The sequence below is a fragment of the Drosophila suzukii genome, chromosome Y (genome assembly GCF_043229965.1).
Source record: "Drosophila suzukii chromosome Y, CBGP_Dsuzu_IsoJpt1.0, whole genome shotgun sequence".
In the NCBI taxonomy this organism is placed as follows: Eukaryota; Metazoa; Arthropoda; class Insecta; order Diptera; family Drosophilidae; genus Drosophila; species Drosophila suzukii.
Genome location: NC_092085.1, coordinates 4,371,214 through 4,389,860, shown reverse-complemented (window position 1 = coordinate 4,389,860; position 18,647 = coordinate 4,371,214).

The window sequence follows — 18,647 nt, the reverse complement described above, 5'->3', positions numbered from 1 at the left end:
TGACGATACCAATGCATTTCAGTTAAAATTTTTTATCTAGCATAAAAATTGTGCGCGTCACAGGTTTTCGCGGTTTGTGGGCGTTAGAGTGGGCGTGGCGTATTCGCGTGACTAACTTGCGCTGCGTATAAGGCTACGGAATCTAAATCTGAAATCCCAATTCTCTATCTTTGATAGTTTCCGAGATATCCACGTTCATATTTACGATTTTTTGAAGTTTGTGGGCGGTTTATGGGCGTTAGGGTGGGCTCGGCTAGTGATCCTGATCAAGAAATTATATACTTTATGGGGTCGGAAACGCTTCCTTCTGCCTGTTACATACTTTCCGACGAATCTAGTATACCCTTTTACTCTACGAGTAACGGGTATAATAACAAGGAAGAACGCTATAGTCGAGTACCTCGACTATCAGATACCCGTTACGCAGCTAAATAGAGATATGCAAGTAACAAAGCGAGATTAAAATGCGCCACCTATCGGCGGTATACAGATTTAAGCGTTATGGGCGTTAGAGTGGGCGTGGCAAATTTTTTTTGGACCAATCGATAGGTAATGACGAGACCAATACATTTTAGTGGAAATTTTTTATCTAGCATAAAAATTGTGCGCGTCACAGGTTTTCGCGGTTTGTGGGCTTTAGAGTGGGCGTGGCATATTCGCGTAACAAACTTGCGCTGCGTATATGGCTACGGAATCTAAATCTGAAATCCCAATTCTCTATCTTTGATAGTTTCCGAGATATCCACGTTCATATTTACGATTTTTTGAAGTTTGTGGGCGGTTTATGGGCGTTAGGGTGGGCTCGGCTAGTGATCCTGATCAAGAAATTATATACTTTATGGGGTCGGAAACGCTTCCTTTTGCCTGTTTCCGACGAAACTAGTATACCCTTTTACTCTACGAGTAACGGGTATAATACCAAAGAAGAACGCTATAGTCGAGTACCTCGACTATCAGATACCCGTCACGCAGCTAAATAGAGATATGCAAGTAGCAAAGCGAGATGAAAATGCGCCACCTACCGGCGGTATACAGATTTAAGCGTTATGGGAGTTAGAGTGGGCGTGGAAAATTTTTTTTTTGGCCAATCGATAGGTATTGACGAGACCAACACATTTCAGTAAAAATTTCTTATCTAGCATAAAAATTGTGAGCATCACAGGTTTCAGCGGTTTGTGGGCGTTAGAGTGGGCGTGGCATATTCGCGTAACAAACTTGGGCTGCGTATAAGGGTACGGAATCTAAATCTGAAATCCCAATTCTCTATCTTTGATAGTTTCCGAGATATCCACGTTCATATTTACGATTTTTTGAAGTTTGTGGGCGGTTTATGGGCGTTAGGGTGGGCTCGGCTAGTGATCCTGATCAAGAAATTATATACTTTATGGGGTCGGAAACGCTTCCTTTTGCCTGTTTCCGACGAAACTAGTATACCCTTTTACTCTACGAGTAACGGGTATAATACCAAGGAAGAACGCTATAGTCGAGTACCTCGACTATCAGATACCCGTTACGCAGCTAAATAGAGATATGCAAGTAGCAAAGCGAGATTAAAATGCGCGACCTATCGGCGGTATACAGATTTAAGCGTTATGGGCGTTAGAGTGGGCGTGGCAAATTTTTTTTTGACCAATCGATAGGTAATGACGAGACCAATACATTTCAGTGGAAATTTTTTATCTAGCATAAAAATTGTGCGCGTCACAGGTTTTCGCGGTTTGTGGGCTTTAGAGTGGGCGTGGCATATTCGCGTAACAAACTTGCGCTGCGTATAAGGCTACGGAATCTAAATCTGACATCTCAATTCTCTATCTTTGATAGTTTCCGAGATATCCACGTTCATATTTACGAATTTTTGAAGTTTGTGGGCGGTTTATGGGCGTTAGGGTGGGCTCGGCTAGTGATCCTGATCAAGAAATTATATACTTTATGGGGTCGGAAACGCTTCCTTTTGCCTGTTTCCGACGAAACTAGTATACCCTTTTACTCTACGAGTAACGGGTATAATACCAAGGAAGAACGCTATAGTCGAGTACCTCGACTATCAGATACCCGTTACGCAGCTAAATAGAGATATGCAAGTAGCAAAGCGAGATTAAAATGCGACACCTACCGGCGGTATACAGATTTAAGCGTTATGGGCGTTAGAGTGGGCGTGGCAAACTTTTTGTTGGACCAATCGATAGGTAATGACGAGACCAATGCATTTCAGTTAAAATTTTGTATCTAGCATAAATATTGTGCGCGTCACAGGTTTTCGCGGTTTGTGGGCGTTAGAGTGGGCGTGGCATATTCGCGTAACAAAGTTGGGCTGCGTATAAGGGTACGGAATCTAAATCTGAAATCCCAATTCTCTATCTTTGATAGTTTCCGAGATATCCACGTTCATATTTACGAATTTTTGAAGTTTGTGGGCGGTTTATGGGCGTTAGGGTGGGCTCGGCTAGTGATCCTGATCAAGAAATTATATACTTTATGAAGTCGGAAACGCTTCCTTTTGCCTGTTTCCGACGAAACTAGTATACCCTTTTACTCTACGAGTAACGGGTATAATACCAAGGAAGAACGCTATAGTCGAGTACCTCGACTATCAGATACCCGTTACGCAGCTAAATAGAGATATGCAAGTAGCAAAGCGAGATTAAAATGCGCGACCTATCGGCGGTATACAGATTTAAGCGTTATGGGCGTTAGAGTGGGCGTGGCAAATTTTTTTTGGACCAATCGATAGGTAATGACGAGACCAATACATTTCAGTGGAAATTTTTTATCTAGCATAAAAATTGTGCGCGTCACAGGTTTTCGCGGTTTGTGGGCTTTAGAGTGGGCGTGGCATATTCGCGTAACAAACTTGCGCTGCGTATAAGGCTACGGAATCTAAATCTGACATCCCAATTCTCTATCTTTGATAGTTTCCGAGATATCCACGTTCATATTTACGAATTTTTGAAGTTTGTGGGCGGTTTATGGGCGTTAGGGTGGGCTCGGCTAGTGATCCTGATCAAGAAATTATATACTTTATGGGGTCGGAAACGCTTCCTTTTGCCTGTTTCCGACGAAACTAGTATACCCTTTTACTCTACGAGTAACGGGTATAATACCAAGGAAGAACGCTATAGTCGAGTACCTCGACTATCAGATACCCGTTACGCAGCTAAATAGAGATATGCAAGTAGCAAAGCGAGATTAAAATGCGACACCTACCGGCGGTATACAGATTTAAGCGTTATGGGCGTTAGAGTGGGCGTGGCAAACTTTTTGTTGGACCAATCGATAGGTAATGACGAGACCAATGCATTTCAGTTAAAATTTTGTATCTAGCATAAATATTGTGCGCGTCACAGGTTTTCGCGGTTTGTGGGCGTTAGAGTGGGCGTGGCGTATTCGCGTGACTAACTTGCGCTGCGTATAAGGCTACGGAATCTAAATCTGAAATCCCAATTCTCTATCTTTGATAGTTTCCGAGATATCCACGTTCATATTTACGATTTTTTGAAGTTTGTGGGCGGTTTATGGGCGTTAGGGTGGGCTCGGCTAGTGATCCTGATCAAGAAATTATATACTTTATGGGGTCGGAAACGCTTCCTTCTGCCTGTTACATACTTTCCGACGAATCTAGTATACCCTTTTACTCTACGAGTAACGGGTATAATAACAAGGAAGAACGCTATAGTCGAGTACCTCGACTATCAGATACCCGTTACGCAGCTAAATAGAGATATGCAAGTAGCAAAGCGAGATGAAAATGCGCGACCTATCGGCGGTATACAGATTTAAGCGTTAGAGTGGGCGTGGCAAATTTTTTTTGGACCAATCGATAGGTAATGACGAGACCAATACATTTCAGTGGAAATTTTTTATCTAGCATAAAAATTGTGCGCGTCACTGGATTTCGCGGTTTGTGGGCTTTAGAGTGGGCGTGGCATATTCGCGTAACAAACTTGCGCTGCGTATAAGGCTACGGAATCTAAATCTGAAATCCCAATTCTCTATCTTTGATAGTTTCCGAGATATCCACGTTCATATTTTATTTAGCTGATTTTTTGAAGTTTGTGGGCGGTTTATGGGCGTTAGGGTGGGCTCGGCTAGTGATCCTGATCAAGAAATTATATACTTTATGGGGTCGGAAACGCTTCCTTCTGCCTGTTACATACTTTCCGACGAATCTAGTATACCCTTTTACTCTACGAGTAACGGGTATAATAACAAGGAAGAACGCTATAGTCGAGTACCTCGACTATCAGATACCCGTTACGCAGCTAAATAGAGATATGCAAGTAGCAAAGCGAGATGAAAATGCGCCACCTACCGGCGGTATACAGATTTAAGCGTTATGGGAGTTAGAGTGGGCGTGGAAAATTTTTTTTTTGGCCAATCGATAGGTATTGACGAGATCAACACATTTCAGTAAAAATTTCTTATCTAGCATAAAAATTGTGAGCATCACAGGTTTTCGCGGTTTGTGGGCTTTAGAGTGGGCGTGGCATATTCGCGTAACAAACTTGCGCTGCGTATAAGGCTACGGAATCTAAATCTGAAATCCCAATTCTCTATCTTTGATAGTTTCCGAGATATCCACGTTCATATTTTATTTAGCTGATTTTTTGAAGTTTGTGGGCGGTTTATGGGCGTTAGGGTGGGCTCGGCTAGTGATCCTGATCAAGAAATTATATACTTTATGGGGTCGGAAACGCTTCCTTTTGCCTGTTTCCGACGAAACTAGTATACCCTTTTACTCTACGAGTAACGGGTATAATACCAAGGAAGAACGCTATAGTCGAGTACCTCGACTATCAGATACCCGTTACGCAGCTAAATAGAGATATGCAAGTAGCAAAGCGAGATGAAAATGCGCCACCTACCGGCGGTATACAGATTTAAGCGTTATGGGCGTTAGAGTGGGCGTGGCAAATTTTTTTTGGACCAATCGATAGGTAATGACGAGACCAATACATTTCAGTGGAAATTTTTTATCTAGCATAAAAATTGTGCGCGCCACAGGTTTTCGCGGTTTGTGGGCTTTAGAGTGGGCGTGGCATATTCGCGTAACAAACTTGCGCTGCGTATAAGGCTACGGAATCTAAATCTGAAATCCCAATTCTCTATCTTTGATAGTTTCCGAGATATCCACGTTCATATTTACGATTTTTTGAAGTTTGTGGGCGGTTTATGGGCGTTAGGGTGGGCTCGGCTAGTGATCCTGATCAAGAAATTATATACTTTATGGGGTTGGAAACGCCTCCTTTTGCCTGTTTCCGACGAAACTAGTATACCCTTTTACTCTACGAGTAAAGGGTATAATACCAAGGAAGAACGCTATAGTCGAGTACCTCGACTATCAGATACCCGTTACGCAGCTAAATAGAGATATGCAAGTAGCAAAGCGAGATGAAAATGCGCGACCTATCGGCGGTATACAGATTTAAGCGTTAGAGTGGGCGTGGCAAATTTTTTTTGGACCAATCGATAGGTAATGACGAGACCAATACATTTCAGTGGAAATTTTTTATCTAGCATAAAAATTGTGCGCGTCACTGGTTTTCGCGGTTTGTGGGCTTTAGAGTGGGCGTGGCATATTCGCGTAACAAACTTGCGCTGCGTATAAGGCTACGGAATCTAAATCTGAAATCCCAATTCTCTATCTTTGATAGTTTCCGAGATATCCACGTTCATATTTTATTTAGCTGATTTTTTGAAGTTTGTGGGCGGTTTATGGGCGTTAGGTTGGGCTCGGCTAGTGATCCTGATCAAGAAATTATATACTTTATGGGGTCGGAAACGCTTCCTTTTGCCTGTTTCCGACGAAACTAGTATACCCTTTTACTCTACGAGTAACGGGTATAATACCAAGGAAGAACGCTATAGTCGAGTACCTCGACTATCAGATACCCGTTACGCAGCTAAATAGAGATATGCAAGTAGCAAAGCGAGATGAAAATGCGCCACCTACCGGCGGTATACAGATTTAAGCGTTATGGGAGTTAGAGTGGGCGTGGAAAATTTTTTTTTTGGCCAATCGATAGGTATTGACGAGACCAACACATTTCAGTAAAAATTTCTTATCTAGCATAAAAATTGTGAGCATCACAGGTTTCCGCGGTTTGTGGGCGTTAGAGTGGGCGTGGCATATTCGCGTAACAAACTTGGGCTGCGTATAAGGGTACGGAATCTAAATCTGAAATCCCAATTATCTATCTTTGATAGTTTCCGAGATATCCACGTTCATATTTACGAATTTTTGAAGTTTGTGGGCGGTTTATGGGCGTTAGGGTGGGCTCGGCTAGTGATCCTGATCAAGAAATTATATACTTTATGGGGTCGGAAACGCTTCCTTTTGCCTGTTTCCGACGAAACTAGTATACCCTTTTACTCTACGAGTAACGGGTATAATACCAAGGAAGAACGCTATAGTCGAGTACCTCGACTATCAGATACCCGTTACGCAGCTAAAAAGAGATATGCAAGTAGCAAAGCGAGATTAAAATGCGCGACCTATCGGCGGTATACAGATTTAAGCGTTATGGGCGTTAGAGTGGGCGTGGCAAATTTTTTTTGGACCAATCGATAGGTAATGACGAGACCAATACATTTCAGTGGAAATTTTTTATCTAGCATAAAAATTGTGCGCGTCACAGGTTTTCGCGGTTTGTGGGCTTTAGAGTGGGCGTGGCATATTCGCGTAACAAACTTGCGCTGCGTATAAGGCTACGGAATCTAAATCTGAAATCCCAATTCTCTATCTTTGATAGTTTCCGAGATATCCACGTTCATATTTACGATTTTTTGAAGTTTGTGGGCGGTTTATGGGCGTTAGGGTGGGCTCGGCTAGTGATCCTGATCAAGAAATTATATACTTTATGGGGTTGGAAACGCCTCCTTTTGCCTGTTTCCGGCGAAACTAGTATACCCTTTTACTCTACGAGTAACGGGTATAATACCAAGGAAGAACGCTATAGTCGAGTACCTCGACTATCAGATACCCGTTACTCAGCTAAATAGAGATATGCAAGTAGCAAAGCGAGATTAAAATGCGCCACCTACCGGCGGTATACAGATTTAAGCGTTATGGAAGTTGGAGTGGGCGTGGCAAAGTTTTTTTTGGACCAATCGATAGGTAATGACGATACCAATACATTTCAGTTAAAATTTTTTATCTAGCATAAAAATTGTGCGCACCACAAGTTTTCGCGGTTTGTGGGCGTTAGAGTGGGCGTGGCGTATGCGCGTAACAAACTTGCGCTGCGTATAAGGCTACGGAATCTAAATCTGAAATCCCAATTCTCTATCTTTGATAGTTTCCTAGATATCCACGTTCATATTTACGATTTTTTGAAGTTTGTGGGCGGTTTATGGGCGTTAGGGTGGGCGTGGCAAACTTTTTTTTGGGTCAATCGATAGGTATTGATGAGAACATTACATTTCAGTTAAAATTTTTTATCTAGCATAAAAATTGTGGTAGTAGTGTAGTGATCCTGATCAAGAATATATATACTTTATGGGGTCGGAAACGCATACATACTTTCCGACGAATCTAGTATACCCTTTTACTCTACGAGTAACGGGTATAATAACAAGGAAGAACGCTATAGTCGAGTACCTCGACTATCAGATACCCGTTACGCAGCTAAATAGAGATATGCAAGTAGCAAAGCGAGATGAAAATGCGCCACCTACCGGCGGTATACAGATTTAAGCGTTATGGGAGTTTGAGTGGGCGTGGCAAATTTTTTTTTGGCCAATCGGTAGGTATTGACGAGACCAACACATTTCAGTTAAAATTTCTTATCTAGCATAAAAATTGTGCGCGTCACAGGTTTTCGCGGTTTGTGGGCGTTAGAGTGGGCGTGGCATATTCGCGTAACAAACTTGCGCTGCGTATAAGGGTACGGAATCTAAATCTGAAATCCCAATTCTCTATCTTTGATAGTTTCCGAGATATCCACGTTCATATCTACGATTTTTTGAAGTTTGTGGGCGGTTTATGGGCGATAGGGTGGGCTCGGCTAGTGATCCTGATCAAGAAATTATATACTTTATGGGGTCGGAAACGCTTCCTTCTGCCTGTTACATACTTTCCGACGAATCTAGTATACCCTTTTACTTTACTACTTTTACATAACGAGACCAATACATTTCAGTGGAAATTTTTTATCTAGCATAAAAATTGTGCGCGTCACAGGTTTTCGCGGTTTGTGGGCTTTAGAGTGGGCGTGGCATATTCGCGTAACAAACTTGCGCTGCGTATATGGCTACGGAATCTAAATCTGAAATCCCAATTCTCTATCTTTGATAGTTTCCGAGATATCCACGTTCATATTTACGATTTTTTGAAGTTTGTGGGCGGTTTATGGGCGTTAGGGTGGGCTCGGCTAGTGATCCTGATCAAGAAATTATATACTTTATGGGGTCGGAAACGCTTCCTTTTGCCTGTTTCCGACGAAACTAGTATACCCTTTTACTCTACGAGTAACGGGTATAATACCAAGGAAGAACGCTATAGTCGAGTACCTCGACTATCAGATACCCGTTACGCAGCTAAATAGAGATATGCAAGTAGCAAAGCGAGATGAAAATGCGCCACCTACCGGCGGTATACAGATTTAAGCGTTATGGGAGTTAGAGTGGGCGTGGAATAGTTTTTTTTGGACCAATCGATAGGTAATGACGATACCAATACATTTCAGTTAAAATTTTTTATCTAGCATAAAAATTGTGCGCACCACAGGTTTTCTCGGTTTGTGGGCGTTAGAGTGGGCGTGGCGTATGCGCGTAACAAACTTGCGCTGCGTATAAGGCTACGGAATCTAAATCTGAAATCCTAATTCTCTATCTTTGATAGTTTCCGAGATATCCACGTTCATATTTACGATTTTTTGAAGTTTGTGGGCGGTTTATGGGCGTTAGGGTGGGCGTGGCAAACTTTTTTTTGGGTCAATCGATAGGTATTGATGAGAACATTACATTTCAGTTAAAATTTTTTATCTAGCATAAAAATTAAATATAAATATAAAAAAAAGAATATATATACTTTATGGGGTCGGAAACGCATACATACTTTCCGACGAATCTAGTATACCCTTTTACTCTACGAGTAACGGGTATAATAACAAGGAAGAACGCTATAGTCGAGTACCTCGACTATCAGATACCCGTTACGCAGCTAAATAGAGATATGCAAGTAGCAAAGCGAGATGAAAATGCGCCACCTACCGGCGGTATACAGATTTAAGCGTTATGGGAGTTTGAGTGGGCGTGGCAAATTTTTTTTTGGCCAATCGGTAGGTATTGACGAGACCAACACATTTCAGTTAAAATTTCTTATCTAGCATAAAAATTGTGCGCGTCACAGGTTCGCGCGGTTTGTGGGCTTTAAAGTGGGCGTGGCATATTCGCGTAACAAACTTGCGCTGCGTATAAGGCTACGGAATCTAAATCTGAAATCCCAATTCTCTATCTTTGATAGTTTCCGAAATATCCACGTTCATATTTACGATTTTTTGAAGTTTGTGGGCGGTTTATGGGCGATAGGGTGGGCTCGGCTAGTGATCCTGATCAAGAAATTATATACTTTATGGGGTCGGAAACGCTTCCTTTTGCCTGTTTCCGACGAAACTAGTATACCCTTTTACTCTACGAGTAACGGGTATAATACCAAGGAAGAACGCTATAGTCGAGTACCTCGACTATCAGATACCCGTTACGCAGCTAAATAGAGATATGCAAGTAGCAAAGCGAGATTAAAATGCGCCACCTACCGGCGGTATACAGATTTAAGCGTTATGGAAGTTGGAGTGGGCGTGGCAAAGTTTTTTTTGGACCAATCGATAGGTAATGACGATACCAATACATTTCAGTTAAAATTTTTTATCTAGCATAAAAATTGTGCGCACCACAGGTTTTCGCGGTTTGTGGGCGTTAGAGTGGGCGTGGCGTATGCGCGTAACAAACTTGCGCTGCGTATAAGGCTACGGAATCTAAATCCGAAATCCCAATTCTCTATCTTTGATAGTTTCCGAGATATCCACGTTCATATTTACGATTTTTTGAAGTTTGTGGGCGGTTTATGGGCGTTAGGGTGGGCGTGGCAAACTTTTTTTTGGGTCAATCGATAGGTATTGATGAGAACATTACATTTCAGTTAAAATTTTTTATCTAGCATAAAAATTGTGGTAGTGTAGTGATCCTGATCAAGAATATATATACTTTTTGGGGTCGGAAACGCATACATACTTTCCGACGAATCTAGTATACCCTTTTACTCTACGAGTAACGGGTATAATAACAAGGAAGAACGCTATAGTCGAGTACCTCGACTATCAGATACCCGTTACGCAGCTAAATAGAGATATGCAAGTAGCAAAGCGAGATGAAAATGCGCCACCTACCGGCGGTATACAGATTTAAGCGTTATGGGCGTTAGAGTGGGCGTGGCAAATTTTTTTTGGACCAATCGATAGGTAATGACGAGACCAATACATTTCAGTGGAAATTTTTTATCTAGCATAAAAATTGTGCGCGTCACAGGTTTTCGCGGTTTGTGGGCATTAGAGTGGGCGTGGCATATTCGCGTAACAAACTTGCGCTGCGTATAAGGCTACGGAATCTAAATCTGAAATCCCAATTCTCTATCTTTGATAGTTTCCGAGATATCCACGTTCATATTTACGATTTTTTGAAGTTTGTGGGCGGTTTATGGGCGTTAGGGTGGGCTCGGCTAGTGATCCTGATCAAGAAATTATATACTTTATGGGGTCGGAAACGCTTCCTTTTGCCTGTTTCCGACGAAACTAGTATACCCTTTTACTCTACGAGTAACGGGTATAATAACAAGGAAGAACGCTATAGTCGAGTACCTCGACTATCAGATACCCGTTACGCAGCTAAATAGAGATATGCAAGTAGCAAAGCGAGATGAAAATGCGCCACCTACCGGCGGTATACAGATTTAAGCGTTATGGGAGTTTGAGTGGGCGTGGCAAATTTTTTTTTGGCCAATCGGTAGGTATTGACGAGACCAACACATTTTAGTTAAAATTTTTTATCTAGCATAAAAATTGTGCGCACCACAGGTTTTCGCGGTTTGTGGGCGTTAGAGTGGGCGTGGCGTATGCGCGTAACAAACTTGCGCTGCGTATAAGGCTACGGAATCTAAATCTGAAATCCCAATTCTCTATCTTTGATAGTTTCCGAGATATCCACGTTCATATTTACGATTTTTTGAAGTTTGTGGGCGGTTTATGGGCGTTAGGGTGGGCGTGGCAAACTTTTTTTTGGGTCAATCGATAGGTATTGATGAGAACATTACATTTCAGTTAAAATTTTTTATCTAGCATAAAAATTAAATATAAATATAAAAAAAAGAATATATATACTTTATGGGGTCGGAAACGCATACATACTTTCCGACGAATCTAGTATACCCTTTTACTCTACGAGTAACGGGTATAATAACAAGGAAGAACGCTATAGTCGAGTACCTCGACTATCAGATACCCGTTACGCAGCTAAATAGAGATATGCAAGTAGCAAAGCGAGATGAAAATGCGCCACCTACCGGCGGTATACAGATTTAAGCGTTATGGGAGTTTGAGTGGGCGTGGCAAATTTTTTTTTGGCCAATCGGTAGGTATTGACGAGACCAACACATTTCAGTTAAAATTTCTTATCTAGCATAAAAATTGTGCGCGTCACAGGTTTGCGCGGTTTGTGGGCTTTAAAGTGGGCGTGGCATATTCGCGTAACAAACTTGCGCTGCGTATAAGGCTACGGAATCTAAATCTGAAATCCCAATTCTCTATCTTTGATAGTTTCCGAAATATCCACGTTCATATTTACGATTTTTTGAAGTTTGTGGGCGGTTTATGGGCGATAGGGTGGGCTCGGCTAGTGATCCTGATCAAGAAATTATATACTTTATGGGGTCGGAAACGCTTCCTTTTGCCTGTTTCCGACGAAACTAGTATACCCTTTTACTCTACGAGTAACGGGTATAATACCAAGGAAGAACGCTATAGTCGAGTACCTCGACTATCAGATACCCGTTACGCAGCTAAATAGAGATATGCAAGTAGCAAAGCGAGATTAAAATGCGCCACCTACCGGCGGTATACAGATTTAAGCGTTATGGAAGTTGGAGTGGGCGTGGCAAAGTTTTTTTTGGACCAATCGATAGGTAATGACGATACCAATACATTTCAGTTAAAATTTTTTATCTAGCATAAAAATTGTGCGCACCACAGGTTTTCGCGGTTTGTGGGCGTTAGAGTGGGCGTGGCGTATGCGCGTAACAAACTTGCGCTGCGTATAAGGCTACGGAATCTAAATCCGAAATCCCAATTCTCTATCTTTGATAGTTTCCGAGATATCCACGTTCATATTTACGATTTTTTGAAGTTTGTGGGCGGTTTATGGGCGTTAGGGTGGGCGTGGCAAACTTTTTTTTGGGTCAATCGATAGGTATTGATGAGAACATTACATTTCAGTTAAAATTTTTTATCTAGCATAAAAATTGTGGTAGTGTAGTGATCCTGATCAAGAATATATATACTTTTTGGGGTCGGAAACGCATACATACTTTCCGACGAATCTAGTATACCCTTTTACTCTACGAGTAACGGGTATAATAACAAGGAAGAACGCTATAGTCGAGTACCTCGACTATCAGATACCCGTTACGCAGCTAAATAGAGATATGCAAGTAGCAAAGCGAGATGAAAATGCGCCACCTACCGGCGGTATACAGATTTAAGCGTTATGGGCGTTAGAGTGGGCGTGGCAAATTTTTTTTGGACCAATCGATAGGTAATGACGAGACCAATACATTTCAGTGGAAATTTTTTATCTAGCATAAAAATTGTGCGCGTCACAGGTTTTCGCGGTTTGTGGGCATTAGAGTGGGCGTGGCATATTCGCGTAACAAACTTGCGCTGCGTATAAGGCTACGGAATCTAAATCTGAAATCCCAATTCTCTATCTTTGATAGTTTCCGAGATATCCACGTTCATATTTACGATTTTTTGAAGTTTGTGGGCGGTTTATGGGCGTTAGGGTGGGCTCGGCTAGTGATCCTGATCAAGAAATTATATACTTTATGGGGTCGGAAACGCTTCCTTTTGCCTGTTTCCGACGAAACTAGTATACCCTTTTACTCTACGAGTAACGGGTATAATAACAAGGAAGAACGCTATAGTCGAGTACCTCGACTATCAGATACCCGTTACGCAGCTAAATAGAGATATGCAAGTAGCAAAGCGAGATGAAAATGCGCCACCTACCGGCGGTATACAGATTTAAGCGTTATGGGAGTTTGAGTGGGCGTGGCAAATTTTTTTTTGGCCAATCGGTAGGTATTGACGAGACCAACACATTTTAGTTAAAATTTTTTATCTAGCATAAAAATTGTGCGCACCACAGGTTTTCGCGGTTTGTGGGCGTTAGAGTGGGCGTGGCGTATGCGCGTAACAAACTTGCGCTGCGTATAAGGCTACGGAATCTAAATCTGAAATCCCAATTCTCTATCTTTGATAGTTTCCGAGATATCCACGTTCATATTTACGATTTTTTGAAGTTTGTGGGCGGTTTATGGGCGTTAGGGTGGGCGTGGCAAACTTTTTTTTGGGTCAATCGATAGGTATTGATGAGAACATTACATTTCAGTTAAAATTTTTTATCTAGCATACAAATTGTGGTAGTAGTGTAGTGATCCTGATCAAGAATATATATACTTTATGGGGTCGGAAACGCATACATACTTTCCGACGAATCTAGTATACCCTTTTACCCTACGAGTAACGGGTATAATAACAAGGAAGAACGCTATAGTCGAGTACCTCGACTATCAGATACCCGTTACGCAGCTAAATAGAGATATGCAAGTAGCAAAGCGAGATGAAAATGCGCCACCTACCGGCGGTATACAGATTTAAGCGTTATGGGAGTTTGAGTGGGCGTGGCAAATTTTTTTTTGGCCAATCGGTAGGTATTGACGAGACCAACACATTTCAGTTAAAATTTCTTATCTAGCATAAAAATTGTGCGCGTCACAGGTTTGCGCGGTTTGTGGGCTTTAAAGTGGGCGTGGCATATTCGCGTAACAAACTTGCGCTGCATATAAGGCTACGGAATCTAAATCTGAAATCCCAATTCTCTATCTTTGATAGTTTCCGAAATATCCACGTTCATATTTACGATTTTTTGAAGTTTGTGGGCGGTTTATGGGCGATAGGGTGGGCTCGGCTAGTGATCCTGATCAAGAAATTATATACTTTATGGGGTCGGAAACGCTTCCTTTTGCCTGTTTCCGACGAAACTAGTATACCCTTTTACTCTACGAGTAACGGGTATAATACCAAGGAAGAACGCTATAGTCGAGTACCTCGACTATCAGATACCCGTTACGCAGCTAAATAGAGATATGCAAGTAGCAAAGCGAGATTAAAATGCGCCACCTATGGGCGGTATACAGATTTAAGCGTTATGGGCGTTAGAGTGGGCGTGGCAAATTTTTTTTGGACCAATCGATAGGTAATGACGAGACCAATACATTTCAGTGGAAATTTTTTATCTAGCATAAAAATTGTGCGCGTCACAGGTTTTCGCGGTTTGTGGGCTTTAGAGTGGGCGTGGCATATTCGCGTGACAAACTTGCGCTGCGTATAAGGCTACGGAATCTAAATCTGAAATCCCAATTCTCTATCTTTGATAGTTTCCGAGATATCCACGTTCATATTTACGATTTTTTGAAGTTTGTGGGCGGTTTATGGGCGTTAGGGTGGGCTCGGCTAGTGATCCTGATCAAGAAATTATATACTTTATGGGGTCGGAAACGCTTCCTTTTGCCTGTTTCCGACGAAAATAGTATACGCTTTTACTCTACGAGTAACGGGTATAATAACAAGGAAGAACGCTATAGTCGAGTACCTCGACTATCAGATACCCGTTACGCAGCTAAATAGAGATATGCAAGTAGCAAAGCGAGATTAAAATGCGCCACCTATCGGCGGTATACAGATTTAAGCGTTATGGGCGTTAGAGTGGGCGTGGCAAATTTTTTTTGGACCAATCGATAGGTAATGACGAGACCAATACATTTCAGTGGAAATTTTTTATCTAGCATAAAAATTGTGCGCGTCACAGGTTTTCGCGGTTTGTGGGCTTTAGAGTGCGCGTGGCATATTCGCGTAACAAACTTGCGCTGCGTATAAGGCTACGGAATCTAAATCTGAAATCCCAATTCTCTATCTTTGATAGTTTCCGAGATATCCACGTTCATATTTACGATTTTTTGAAGTTTGTGGGCGGTTTATGGGCGTTAGGGTGGGCTCGGCTAGTGATCCTGATCAAGAAATTATATACTTTATGGGGTCGGAAACGCCTCCATTTGCCTGTTTCCGACGAAACTAGTATACCCTTTTACTCAACGAGTAACGGGTATAATACCAAGGAAGAACGCTATAGTCGAGTACCTCGACTATCAGATACCCGTTACTCAGCTAAATAGAGATATGCAAGTAGCAAAGCGAGATTAAAATGCGCCACCTACCGGCGGTATACAGATTTAAGCGTTATGGGCGTTAGAGTGGGCGTGGCAAATTTTTTTTGGACCAATCGATAGGTAATGACGAGACCAATACATTTCAGTGGAAATTTTTTATCTAGCATAAAAATTGTGCGCGTCACAGGTTTTCGCGGTTTGTGGGCTTTAGAGTGGGCGTGGCATATTCGCGTAACAAACTTGCGCTGCGTATAAGGCTACGGAATCTAAATCTGAAATCCCAATTCTCTATCTTTGATAGTTTCCGAGATATCCACGTTCATATTTACGATTTTTTGAAGTTTGTGGGCGGTTTATGGGCGTTAGGGTGGGCTCGGCTAGTGATCCTGATCAAGAAATTATATACTTTATGGGGTCGGAAACGCTTCCTTTTGCCTGTTTCCGACGAAACTAGTATACCCTTTTAATCTACGAGTAACGGGTATAATAACAAGGAAGAACGCTATAGTCGAGTACCTCGACTATCAGATACCCGTTACGCAGCTAAATAGAGATATGCAAGTAGCAAAGCGAGATTAAAATGCGCCACCTATCGGCGGTATACAGATTTAAGCGTTATGGGCGTTAGAGTGGGCGTGGCAAATTTTTTTTTGGACCAATCGATAGGTAATGACGAGACCAATACATTTCAGTGGAAATTTTTTATCTAGCATAAAAATTGTGCGCGTCACAGGTTTTCGCGGTTTGTGGGCTTTAGAGTGGGCGTGGCATATTCGCGTAACAAACTTGCGCTGCGTATAAGGCTACGGAATCTAAATCTGAAATCCCAATTCTCTATCTTTGATAGTTTCCGAGATATCCACGTTCATATTTACGATTTTTTGAAGTTTGTGGGCGGTTTATGGGCGTTAGGGTGGGCTCGGCTAGTGATCCTGATCAAGAAATTATATACTTTATGGGGTCGGAAACGCCTCCATTTGCCTGTTTCCGACGAAACTAGTATACCCTTTTACTCAACGAGTAACGGGTATAATACCAAGGAAGAACGCTATAGTCGAGTACCTCGACTATCAGATACCCGTTACTCAGCTAAATAGAGATATGCAAGTAGCAAAGCGAGATTAAAATGCGCCACCTACCGGCGGTATACAGATTTAAGCGTTATGGGCGTTAGAGTGGGCGTGGCAAATTTTTTTTGGACCGATCGATAGGTAATGACGATACCAATACATTTCAGTTAAAATTTTTTATCTAGCATAAAAATTGTGCGCACCACAGGTTTTCGCGGTTTGTGGGCGTTAGAGCGTATAAGGCTACGGAATCTAAATCTGAAATCCCAATTCTCTATCTTTGATAGTTTCCGAGATATCCACGTTCATATTTACGATTTTTTGAAGTTTGTGGGCGGTTTATGGGCGTTAGGGTGGGCGTGGCAAACTTTTTTTTGGGTCAATCGATAGGTATTGATGAAAACATTACATATCAGTTAAAATTTTTTATCTATCATACAAATTGTGGTAGAAGTGTAGTCATCCTGATCAAGAATATATATACTTTATGGGGTCGGAAACCCTTCCTTCTGCCTGTTACATACTTTCCGACGAATCTAGTATACCCTTTTACTCTACGAGTAACGGGTATCATAACAAGGAAGAACGCTATAGTCGAGTACCTCGACTATCAGATACCGGTTACGCAGCTAAATAGAGATATGCAAGTAGCACAGCGAGATTAAAATGCGCCACCTATCGGCGGTATACAGATTTAAGCGTTATGGGCGTTAGAGTGGGCATGGAAAATTTTTTTTTGGACCAATCGATAGGTAATGACGAGACCAATACATTTCAGTTAAAATTTTTTATCTAGCATAAAAATTGTGCGCCTCACAGGTTCTCGCGGTTTGTGGGCGTTAGAGTGGGCGTGGCATATTCGCGTAACAAACTTGCGCTGCGTATAAGGCTACGGAATCTAAATCTGAAATCCCAATTCTCTATCTTTGATAGTTTCCGAGATATCCACGTTCATACTTACGATTTTTTGAAGTTTGTGGGCGGTTTATGGGCGTTAGGGTGGGCTCGGCTAGTGATCCTGATCAAGAAATTATATACTTTATGGGGTCGGAAACGCCTCCTTTTGCCTGTTTCCGACGAAACTAGTATACCCTTTTACTCTACGAGTAACGGGTATAATACCAAGGAAGAACGCTATAGTCGAGTACCTCGACTATCAGATACCCGTTACTCAGCTAAATAGAGATATGCAAGTAGCAAAGCGAGATTAAAATGCGCCACCTACCGGCGGTATACAGATTTAAGCGTTATGGGCGTTAGAGTGGGCGTGGCAAATTTTTTTTTGGACCGATCGATAGGTAATGACGATACCAATACATTTCAGTTAAAATTTTTTATCTAGCATAAAAATTGTGCGCACCACAGGTTTTCGCGGTTTGTGGGCGTTAGAGCGTATAAGGCTACGGAATCTAAATCTGAAATCCCAATTCTCTATCTTTGATAGTTTCCGAGATATCCACGTTCATATTTACGATTTTTTGAAGTTTGTGGGCGGTTTATGGGCGTTAGGGTGGGCGTGGCAAACTTTTTTTTGGGTCAATCGATAGGTATTGATGAAAACATTACATATCAGTTAAAATTTTTTATCTATCATACAAATTGTGGTAGAAGTGTAGTCATCCTGATCAAGAATATATATACTTTATGGGGTCGGAAACGCTTCCTTCTGCCTGTTACATACTTTCCGACGAATCTAGTATACCCTTTTACTCTACGAGTAACGGGTATCATAACAAGGAAGAACGCTATAGTCGAGTACCTCGACTATCAGATACCGGTTACGCAGCTAAATAGAGATATGCAAGTAGCAAAGCGAGATTAAAATGCGCCACCTATCGGCGGTATACAGATTTAAGCGTTATGGGCGTTAGAGTGGGCGTGGCAAATTTTTTTTTGGACCAATCGATAGGTAATGACGAGACCAATACATTTCAGTTAAAATTTTTTATCTAGCATAAAAATTGTGCGCCTCACAGGTTCTCGCGGTTTGTGGGCGTTAGAGTGGGCGTGGCATATTCGCGTAACAAACTTGCGCTGCGTATAAGGCTACGGAATCTAAATCTGAAATCCCAATTCTCTATCTT